This window comes from Aethalodelphis obliquidens, unplaced genomic scaffold (assembly GCF_003676395.1).
Source record: "Aethalodelphis obliquidens isolate GAN/ISIS:26980383/991018 unplaced genomic scaffold, ASM367639v1 scaffold91, whole genome shotgun sequence".
NCBI classification, from domain to species: Eukaryota; Metazoa; Chordata; class Mammalia; order Artiodactyla; family Delphinidae; genus Aethalodelphis; species Aethalodelphis obliquidens.
The window spans coordinates 3,104,130-3,114,672 of NW_020838035.1; positions in this window are offsets into that span (position 1 = coordinate 3,104,130).

Consider the following 10,543-nt stretch of genomic DNA (forward strand, 5'->3'; position numbering starts at 1 on the left):
TACACCCTCTCCAGCATTCATTGATTGTAGACTTTTTGATGATGGCCATTCTGACCAGTATGAGATGATACCTCATTGTAGTTTTGATTTACATTTTTCTAATAATTAGTGATGTTGAACATCTTTTCACGTGCCTCTTGGCCATCTGTATGTCTTCTTTGGAGAAATGTGTATTTAGGTCTTCTGCCCAGTTTTTTTTTTTTTTTTTTTTTTTGAGGAACGCGGGCCTCTCACCGCTGTGGCCCCTCCTGCCATGGAGCACAGGCTCCAGATGCACAGGCCCAGAGGCCATGGCTTACGGGCCCAGCCGCTCTGCGGCACGTGGGATCCCCCGGACCGGGTCATGAACCCGCGCCCCCTAGAATCGGCAGGCAGACTCCCAACCACTGCACCACCAGGGAAGCCCCCACCCGTTTTTTCATTAGGTTTTTTTTTTTCCATATTGAGCTGCATAAGCTGTTTCTATATTTTGGAGATTAATCCTTTGCCCATTGCTTCATTTACAAATATTTTCTCCCATTCTGTGTGTTGTCTTTTTGTCTTGTTTATGGTTTCCTTTGCTGTGCAAAAGCTTTTAAGTATAATTAGGTCCCATTTGCTTATTTTTGTTTTTATTTTCATTACTCTAGGAGGTGGGTCATAAAAGATCTTGCTGTGATTTATGTCACAGTGTTTTTCCTATGTTTTTCTCTAAGAGTTTTATAGTGTCTGGCCTTACATTTAGGTCTTTAATCCATTTTGAGTTTATTTTGGTGTATGGTGTTAAGGAGTATTCTAATTTCATTCTTTTACATGTACCTGTCCAGTTTTCCCAGCACCATTTATTGAAGAGGCTGTCTTTTCTCCATTGTATATTCTTGCCTCCTTTGTCATAGATTAGGTGACCATAGGTGCATGGGTTTATCTCTGGACTTTCTCTCCTGTTCCATTGATCTATATTTCTGTTTTTGTGCCAGTACCATACTGTCTTGACTACTGTAGCTTTGTAGTATAGTCTGAAGTCAGGGAGCCTGATTTCTCCTGCTCCGTTTTTCTTTCTCAAGGTGGCTTTGGCTATTTGGGGTCTTTTGTGTTTCCATAAAAATTGTGAAATTTTTTTCCCAGTTCTTTGAAAATTGCCATTGGTAGTTTGGTAAGGATTGCATTGAATCTGTAGATTGCTTTGGATTGTATAGTCATTTTCACAGTATTGATTCTTCCAGTCCAGGAGCATTTATATCTCTCCATCTCTTTGTGTCATCTTTGATTTCTTTCATCAGTACTTTATAGTTTCCCAAGTGCAGGTCTTTTGCCTCCTCATATAGGTTTATTCCTAGGTATTTTATTCTTTTTTGTTGCAATGGTAAATGGGATTGTTTCAGTAATTTCTCTTTCTGATCTTTCATTGTTTTTGTAAAATAATGGAAGAGATTTCTGTGCATTAGTTTTGTATCCTGCAAATTTACCAACTTCATTGATTAGTTCTAGTAGTTTTCTGGTGGCATCTTTAGGATTTTCTATGTATAGTATCATGTCATCTGCAAACAGTGACAGTTTTATTTCTTCTTTTCCAATTTGGATTTCTTTTATTTCTTTTTCTTCTCTGATTGCCATGGCTAGAACTTCCAAAAACATGTTGAATAATAGTGGCGAGAGTGGACATCCTTGTCTTTTTCCTGATCTTAGAGGAAATGCTTTCCGTTTTTCACCATTGAGAATGATGTTTGCTGTGGGTTTGTCTTATATGACCTTTATTATGTTGAGGTAGGTTCCCTCCATGTCCACTTTCTGGAGACTTTTTATCATAAATGGGTGTTGAATTTTGTCAAACGATTTTTCTGCATCTATTGAGTTGATATTATGGTTTTAATTCTTTAATTTGTTAATATGGTGTATCACATTGTTTGCTTTGTGCATACTGAAGAATCTTGGCATCCCTGGGATAAATCCCACTTGATCATGGTGTATGATCTTTTAATATGTTGCTGGATTCTGTTGCTAGAATTTTGTTGAGGATTTTTGTGTCTATGTTCATCAGTGATATTGGTCTCTAATTTTCTTTTTTTGTGTGTGATACCTTTGTCTCATTTTGGTATCAGGTGATGGTGGCCTAGTAGAATGAGTTTGGGATTGTTCCGCCCTTTGAAATGTTTTGGAAGAGTCTGAGAAGAATAGATGTTAACACTTCCCTGTTTAATAGTGTTTGGTTTTGAAGCCATCTGGTCCTGGACTTTTGTTTGTTGGAAGATTATTAATTACAGTTTCAATTTCATTACTTATGATTGGTCTGTTCATATTTTTTATTTCTTCCTGGTTCAGTCTTGGAATGTTATACCTTTCCAAGAATTTGTCCATTTCTTCCAAGCATCTATTTTATTGGCATATAGTTGCTTGTAGTAGTCTCTTATGATCCTTTGTATTTCTCTGGTGTCAGTTGTAATTTCTCCTTCTTCCTCTCTAATTTTATTGATTTGTGGCCTCTCCCTTTTTTTCTTGATGAGTCAAGGTAAAGTTTTATCAATTTTGTTTATCTTCACAAAGAACCAACTTTTAGTTTTATTGATCTTTGCTATTGTTTTCTTCATTTCTATTTCACTTACTTCTGCTCTGATCTTTATGATTTCTTTTCTTCTACTAACTTCGGGTTTTCTTTGTTCTTCTTTTTTTTAGTTGCTTTAGGTGTAAGGTTAGATTGTTTATTTGAGATTTCTCTTGTTTCTCGAGGTGAGCTTGACTGCTATACACTTCCCTCTTGGAAATGCTTTTGCTATGTCCCATAGGTTTTGGGTGGTTGTGTTCTCGTTGTCGTTTGTTTCTAGGTATTCTTTAAATTTCTTCTTTGATTTCTTCACTGACCTCTTGCTTATTCAGCAGCGCACTCTTTAGCCTCCATGTGTTTTTGTTTTATAGTTTTTTTCCTGTAATTGATTTCTAATCTCATAGCATTATGGTCAGAAAAGATGCTTGATATGATTTCAATTTTCTTAAATTTTCCGAGGCTTGATTTGTGACCCAAGATGTGATATACCCTGGAGAAGTTTCCATGTGCACTTGCGATGAAAGTGTATTCTTCCACTTTCAGGTGGAATGTCCTGTAAATATGAATTAAATCTGTCTTGTCTATTGTGTCATTTAAAGCTTGTGTTTCCTTATTTATTTTCTGTCTGGGTGATCTGTCCATTGCTGTAAGCTGGGTGTTAAAGTCCCCCACTGTTATTGTGGGGGACTGTTGATATCCTCTTTTATGGCTCTTAGCATTTGTCTTATATATTGAGGTGCTCTTATTTTGGGTGAATAAATATTTATAAGTGTTATGTATTCTTCTTAGATTGATCCCTTGATCATTATGTAGTGTCCTTCCTTATCTATTGTGACAGTCTTTACTTTAAAGTCTGTTTTATCTGATATGAGTATTACTACTCCAGCTTTCTTGTGATTTCTATTTTCATGGAATATCTTTTTCCATCCTCTGACTTTCAGTCTGTGTGTGTCCCTAGGTCTGAAGTGAGTCTCTTGTAGACAGCATGTATATGGGTCTTGTTTTTGTATCCATTCTATGTCTTTTGGTTGGAACATTTAATCCATTTACATTCAAGGTGATTATCGATATGTATGTTCCCATTACCATTTTCTTAATTGTTTTGGGTTTGTTTTTGTGGGTCTTTTTCTTCTCTTGCATTTCCCACCTAGAGAAGTTCCTTTAGCATTTGTTGTAAAGCTGGTTTGGTGGTGCTGAATTCTCTTCGCTTTTGCTTGTCTGTAAAGCTTTTGATTTCTCCACTGAATCTGAATGAGATCCTTGCTGGGTAGAGTAATCTTGGTTGTAGGTTTTTCCCTTTCATCACTTTAAATATATCCTGCCAATATTACTCAGCCATAAACAGGAACAAACCTGAGTTATTTGTAATGAGGTGGATGGACCTAGAGTCTGTCATACAGAGTGAAGTAAGTCAGAAAGAGAAAAACAAATACTGTATGCTAACACATATCAATGGAATATTAAAAAAATGGTTCTGAAGAACTTAGGGTCAGGACAGGAATAAAGACGCAGACGTAGAGAATGGACTTGAGGATATGGGGAGGGGGAAGGGTAAGCTGGGACAAAGTGAGAGAGTAACATTGACATATACACTACCAAATGTAAAATAGCTAGTGGGAAGCAGCTGCATAGCACAGGGAAATCAGCTTGGTGCTTTGTGACCACCTAGAGGGGTGGGATAGGGAGCGTGGGAGGGAGATGCAAGAGGGAGGGGATATGGGGATATATGTATACATATAGCTGATTCAGTTTGTTGTACAGCAGAAACTAACACAACATTGTAAAGAAATTATACTCCAATAAAGATAATAAATAAATAAATACACACACATTTTTTTTTTGCCAATCCCTTCTGGCCTGCACAGTTTCTGCTGAAAAATCAGCTGATAACCTTATGGGGATTCCCTTCTATATTTTTGTTTCCTTTCCCTTTCTGCTTTTAGTATTATTTCTTCAAATTTAGTTTTTGTTAGTTTGATTAATATGTATATTGGTGTGTTTCTCCTTGGGTTTATCCTGTATGGGACTCTGCACTTCCTGGACTTGGGTGACTATTTCCTTTCCCATGTTTGGGAAGTTTTCAACTATAATGTCTTCAGATATTTTCTCAGACCCTTTGTCTTTCTCTTCCTGTTCTGGGACCCGTATAATTTGAATGTTGGTGCGTTTGATGTTTTCCCAGAGGCCTCTGAGACTGTGCTCAATTCTTTTCATTTGTTTTTCTTTTTTCTGCTCCTTGGCAGTTATTTCCACCATGTTATCTTCCAGGTCACTTATCCGTTCTTCTGCCTCGGTTATTCTGCTATTGATTCCTTCTAGTGTAGTTTTCATTCCAGTTATTGTGTTGTTCATCTCTGTTTGTTCTTTAGTTCTTCTAGATCTTCATTAAACATTCCTTGTATTTTCTTGATCTGTGCGTCTATTCTATTTCCAAGATCTTGGATCCTCTTTACTATCGTTACTCTGAGTTCTTTTTCAGGTAGGTGGCCTACTCCCTCTTCATTTATTTGGTCTTGTCGGTTTTTGCCTTGCTCTTTCATCTGTAACATATTCTTTTGTGGTCTCATTTTTTTGGATGGGTGGGGCTGTATTCCTGTCTTACTGGTTGTGTGGCCTGAGGCGTCCAGCACTGGAGTTTGCAGGCAGTAGGAGAGAGCCGGGTCTTGGTGCCGAGATGAGGGCCTCGGGAGACCTCACTCTACTTAACGGGCCCTGGGGCCTGAGGTTCTCTGTGAGTCCAGCGGTTTGCACTTGGAGCTCTCAGCACAGGAGCTCAGGCCCGACCCCCAGCCTGGGAACCAAGATCCCGCAAGCCACGCAGCATGGCAGAAGGAAAGAGGGAAGGGGGGCGCAGGGGATGAGCCAAAAGGAGCAAACAGTAACGAAGTACAAAGTACAAAATAAAATTAATAAAAGATTTATTAGAAATAAAATATAAATGAAACAACAAGGTAAAACAGAACCACAACCTAAAAAAGAAAGGAAAAAAAAGCTGGAAAAGGCCTTGGCTGTGGTGGTAGAGCTTAGGCTGGGGCGGAGCTTAGGCTCCAGACACCCTGTGGCTGGGAAACAGAGCAGAGTGCAGAGTTCAGAGGTTAGGCCTTGGGCGGGGGTGCAGGGGCAGGGCTTAGGCTCAGCACAGCCAGAGGGCGGAGGATCAGGCCCAGGACCTCAGCAGGCTCCACGGGGCCCAAGTGGGCAGGGGAAACACTGGCCACGTTCCCTTCTGATCCTCTGCTTTCCTGAGCATCTGGACCCTGTCCCCTTTGATCCCCTAACTGTGGGTGGGCCCCTCTGGGCTTGGGAACCCCTCCCCTCCCCGAGCCACCCCTCCAGGGCACTGGTCCCATCCCACCTCCATTTCCCCCCACCACACGTCCTACCTGGTTGCTGGGGGTTCCTCCTGTCCCCTTAGGTGTCTGTGGTCCCCCACTCGTGCCTGGTAGGTGCCCTAGTTGTGCGCAGACCCGAATTCCCCGTCCTCTTAGTCCGTCATCTTGACTCCACCCCCGCTTGTGGAGGATTTTTGTATCTAAATTCATCAGGGACATTGGCCCATAATTTTATTTTCTTGTGGTGTCCATGTCTGGTTTTGATATCGGGGTAATACTGGCCTTGTAAGATGAGTTTGGAAGTGTTCCCTCCTCTTAAAGTTTTTGGAAGAGTTTTAGTAGGATTGGTATTAGTTCTTTGAATGTTTGGTAGAATTATCCAGGGAGCCATCTGGTCCTGAACTTTTCTTGGGAAGTTTTTGATTATTGATTCAATCAGGGAGAAACTTATATTCAGCTCAACCTATAAATGACAAAATGAAATGGAGAGTTTGTGACAGGTCAAACCTCACCCAGGTAACAAGGGGGTTCAGCTGGATATAGATCTCAGTATTTAGGTTTCACCACCCACCTGAATGATCTACTACCACACTGCCTGTTAACTGGATACTAAATCCATGAACAGCTTTCCCAGGTAAGAGAATTAGGAGGTGAGGACATCACAGAGTTTGGTTTTGGCAAAGAAAACTAGGCTAGACAGAGAAAGTAGGGACAAAACAGAGATAACCAAATTAACCACCATTTTGCCTAGACCCAACCCATTTACCATGCACTGAATCACTCCAAGGATGTCAGCATGTGATAGGCCTACAAGATCATGTTTTCGTTATTTTGGGCACTGTTTTCTTTGGCTTCTGTCTGTGTACCGTTACATATTTATGTCTTCCTTTTTCTACAATAAGAACTGTGGCTTCCACAATTATTAATATAATTAATCATCTGAATACTACAAAACTGTCAAATGAGTTTCCAAATGGGATTCTTGGTCCAGGGTTTTTCCCAACAATTTTATATTTTTGATAAGCAAGCTATTGGTCTGCAAATTGTTTTAAACTTTTGCCCATATGGCAGACAGCATCAGCAATATTTTTTTTTCTTGGCCAAATGTTGATGCTGTTTCTATGTTAGGCAAATGCATCCTATGTGAAAAAGACAGTCTTATTAAATGCCATGTTCAATGCTTATTTCTTCCTTAAGTGTTTTCATTATGAAAACGTCACTGACCAGTATTCTTCCTGAGATAACATTTCATACCTCATTCTGTTTCACAGAGATTGATCTCTGAGTTTAATACAAGGATTGGCGATAGGCTGCTAAGGCAAAGATAACATTGTAATGTAGAAATTTCTTCCAGGTAGGTTTTACTTGTGGCTACATAAAAATATATAATAAATTTAAAAAAAAAAAAATCTTGGGTAGGGCCAAGATTTCTGTCCTGTCCTTTACTGGAATAAATTTTGCTAGAATAGGAAAAATTACCACTATTTCATAGCTTTAGGGTTTATCTATTCATGCATTGTTTTGTGTGTGTGTGAACAAAACAATGTGAGGGTATAACAAAAGGGTATCTGAATATTTAAATCACTCGCATGTCTCAAGGGAATTAAGTTTTCAAAACTCCACACACATACACCCTGTGACCAACTGTATTTGTTCAGAATGTCCACAGCAATTTCTCCCATCCCCCGGCCCCTTCACAGAATGTGACTTTACCACCTTAAGCCTCCTCCCAGATAGAAGAGGGCTCTATAATCCTCATCTTGAATCTGGGCAGAGGTATGAACAGAGAGGAAGTGATACTTTGTAATGCTGAGGCTGGATCCTAAAGGGTTATACAATGCTACCCTGCTTTCCTTAGGTGGTTTGTTCTTGAGAAACAGTCGCCATGCAGTGGGGAAGCCCAAGCAGCTACATGGAGGTGCCACGTAGAGCTAGTCTGAGAGCTCCAGAGAGGTCCTAGCTGACAGCATTCAGGGACAGACATAGAAAGAGACTAGCCTTCACTTCATTCTAGCTCCCAGCCTTTATAAATTCCCAGTTAAGGTCCCAAACATCATGAGCAGAGACCAGCCATGTTCAATAAATGCTCTCCGAATTCCTGACCCACTGAATCCATTCACATAATAAAATGATTGCTGTTTTACAAGATTAAATGAGGGGTTGTTAGTTACACAGCAACAGAACAGGAAAATACACCCCAAGGGCAAATTCAAGTGAAAACTGAGAAGATGAAATAAGGTAGCAAAAGTATTTCTTACTAGTTGTTTTTTTGTTCTTAGCATATGCATTTTCATGTACATAATTGTACCTAAACATTCCTAGACAGCATTTATATTTATAGGATAAATGGGAAAATCAGTTTTTTAAAGGGAGAGAAGATTTTAAAATATATATAAATAATTTCCATTTATGATATTCAAGTAGTACGGTTGGTGAGTAAAATGGCATTTCTCATTTCTAAAGCTCTTCCTCCTATGATGTGAATATTCAGTATAACACTGAGTCACCTACCCTGTAACAAATTTTAAACATTATAAATGACATTTTCTAACCAAGAATGTTTCAAGCATAAGAAACTTTTTTTTTTTTTTTTAATGAGAACTATTAGGGAACTTATGTTTAAAAGTAGGTACTATCGTATGTCACCATTCAACAAAGCAAAAAAATTTTTCAGCGCCTTGTTCCCACATTTTTGCAAAACTATTTCTTCTGTAAATCAAGCTGCGTGCCTACTGGCATAAGAACGTTTAATTAGAAAATAATGTATATTGCTGTCAAGTTTTGATTCAATCACTACATTTTAACAACCCGCTAAATTAAGGTGGGTGACAGGAACAGTTGCTTCTTGGTCTTCAAACAAGCTATCAAAATAGAACAAGCCTGAATTTCCACTAGTGAGGAAAATCTGCATGATCAGTAAACATGAGGAGTCTAATTTACTAGTAATGAAATAAAACATTAAAATAGAATTTCACGGCCATTAAGTTAGCAAACATGTAAATATCTGCTGGATGCGCTGTTGAGAAATTGTCGCAATGGGAACTTTATACACAGCTTTTGAGGCGCAATTTGGTATCGTTTAATAAAATGTAAAACCTCTTTTGTATGTTACTCAGCAAAACCTTTCAATGAGAAAGCAAGAAATATTTAATCCCTGGGGGATTTTTTTTTTTTTTTTTGACAGAGTCTGAGTTGGATCCCAAATTTTCTGCCTGCTGGCCATGTGATTTGAAAATGGAAATGACTTAGACCGAGCAAGTGGTGTACACAAGTAAATTCCAGTGTGTACTCTACTGCAGTTTCAAAGAATTGGCTAGATCTATGTGCAGAACAAAGAATTAAAAAAAATTGCAAAATATGCATCCATGAATGTACTAATACATAATTTAAAAATATCCAATATGTATTTTTCATATTTTCAGGGACAATAGAAAAGTGTAGATTGGAAGACTCCGTGAGGATTTCATAAAGCAGTTAGACGACCACTATCTGCAGATAGAGGAAGCTGAATAGCATGGAGCCAACTTCAGATTTATCCATACTAATTTGACTTAATGGACAGAACCAAGCTACATTTGATCTTTTAAAAACTGTGAATGGTAGGCATATGGGTTTTTGAAAAACAATACAGTAGCAGTGCACAACTTACAAACATTTTCTGAAGTAAAAACATCAAATGCACTATATAAAAACTTTGTTCTAGCTGCTTTGATTTCCAGGATGTTCAGCTGCAAAATGAAATATTTCTAAATAAGTTGAAGAAACACTGTAAGGAAGCTGCTATCCTTGGGGACAAATGCAGTACTTGTATATCAATTAATAATTTAAAAGTGTAATATAATTCCCTTTGACATCTCAGATTCAGAAAATGTGTGTGTTGCTGCTGGTTTAGAAACTACCAAAACAGGACTGCCTACGTACCAATATCATCACTGGTCAGAGCACTGCACTCACTTTCTGTAACTGTAAAACCTAAACGAGGTTTTGGTGGCTTCAGACACTGAAAGAGAGACGTGCAAAGTTAACATGAAAAGAGAATGAAAGCTGCACCACAACCAGTCTTACTCAATACAATTATGTACGGGGCTTCCCTGGTGGCGCAGTGGTTGAGAGTCCGCCTGCCTATGCAGGGGACGTGGGTTCGTGCCCCAGTTCGGGAAGATCCCACATGCCGCGGAGCGGCTAGGCCCGTGAGCCATGGCTGCTGAGCCTGCGCGTCCGGAGCCTGTGCTCCGCAACTGGAGAGGCCACAGCAGTGAGAGGCCCGCGTACTGCAAAAAAAAAAAAAAAAAAAAATTATGTACAAACACAGAGATAAAATCTAAACCTGGCTGCATGCCATATTTAACATATTTGTATATATGGATCATGTGTTGATATTTATTTCAGGCCTTAATTCATGTCACTTCTTTTTTAAAATTTATTTTATTGAAGTATAGTTGATTTACAATGGTGCCAATTTCTGCTGTACAACAAAGTGATTCGGATACACACACACACACACACATTCTTTTCATTATGGTTTACTATAGGATATTGAATGTAGTTCCCTGTGCTATACAGTAGGACCTTGTTGTTTATGCATTTTATATATAATAGTTTGCATCTGCTAATCTCGAACTCCCAATTCTTCCCTCCCCCACCCTCTCCCCGTTGGCAACCGCATGTTTATTCTCTATGTATATGAGGCTGT